This window comes from Suricata suricatta, chromosome 17 (genome assembly GCF_006229205.1).
Source record: "Suricata suricatta isolate VVHF042 chromosome 17, meerkat_22Aug2017_6uvM2_HiC, whole genome shotgun sequence".
Classification (NCBI taxonomy): domain Eukaryota; kingdom Metazoa; phylum Chordata; class Mammalia; order Carnivora; family Herpestidae; genus Suricata; species Suricata suricatta.
In genome coordinates, this window is record NC_043716.1 from 36,353,314 (window position 1) to 36,354,402 (window position 1,089).

At 53.4% G+C, this 1,089-nt stretch overlaps 1 protein-coding gene across 1 annotated transcript in view; it reads right to left on the reverse strand.

Moving 5' to 3' along the window:
* The window catches only part of FBXO47 (F-box protein 47), a 20,326-nt gene extending 19,691 nt beyond the window's left edge, over window positions 1-635 (reverse strand). Inside the window, exon 1 of the mRNA XM_029928207.1 lies at window positions 477-635. The gene's annotated coding sequence lies outside the window, so the exon portion shown is untranslated. The remainder of the gene's footprint in view (window positions 1-476) is intronic.
* Window positions 636-1,089: the final 454 nt, after the last annotated feature.

Here is a 1,089-nt window from a genome sequence, read left to right on the forward strand (position 1 = left end):
TCTGGGGCACAGTGGTGGGGGGGGGAAGCAGTCTTCCAGAAAATCCTAAAGGTGTAATCCAAACTATTTCCGGTTTCCTCCCCACTTATCCCTCAAGAGAACGAGACTCACTGACTAAAATAATAGTAATAAAATGTTTAGGTGCCTCTTTTCCACTCCGCTCGTTTTTGACTGCGAAAGGCTCGGAGGGCCTTCTTGGCTGAATTCTCCTCCCCCCTTTCAGAGAAAACCGCCCCACAGCAATTCGCCGCGATTTCTCTGGTTTTAACCTCAGAGACCCCCTCGAAAAGACCCCCCACAGCTGCTCGGGTATTGGCCCCAAACGCCTCCGGAGAGGCAATCCAGGGAGGCCACGAAGGAGAAACTGGCCGACAAGAGAACCAAGCCACACGGCGGTGCATTTTTTACCCCCTTCCGTCCATGAGAAGATGAAACTATCCCAAGAAAGTACTGGGGGGAAAATAATCTCTTTTTACCACAGATTTTGACAGTTTTCCGGCTAAGGAATCACAGGCACATGGGATTTAGTTGTTCTGCCCCACCATCCTCAAATTTCTTAGTGTTTAAGAAAGAAAATATCTCCTCAAGGTTTCCCCGCCGCGTAGACGGCGGGCCCAGCTCCGGTCGGCTCCCACGTTGCGTTCCCGCCTCCCAGGCGCCCCGGTGGCTTCAAGAATATTTCAGAATTCTCCCAGGAGCCCCAGCGGGAAGGAAGCCCCGCCCCCTCACGAATAGCAAGAAGCCCCAGCTCCCATAGTGCCCTCCTCCTTCATGAATATTTTAGAACCCTCTCAGGAGCCCCCGCCGGAAGGAGGCTCCGCCTCCTCATGAATAGTAAAAGTAGGACCCATGGTGCCCTCCCACTTCATGAATGATTCATAAGGACGAGGTCCGTGGAGCCCGAAAGGAGGCTAAAGCGACCCCTTGCTCCAAGCTGAAGATACGAAAGGTTGGAGCTGTTAAAATCTGGGGGTGGGGGAGAGGGTGCAAACGAAGGGCCCAACCTGGCGCACCACGCATCTGCTCCAAACCACTTCCTTTCCCTTCAACCTAGTTCTGAGCCATTTTTGTTCCCGTTGCCCCTACCCC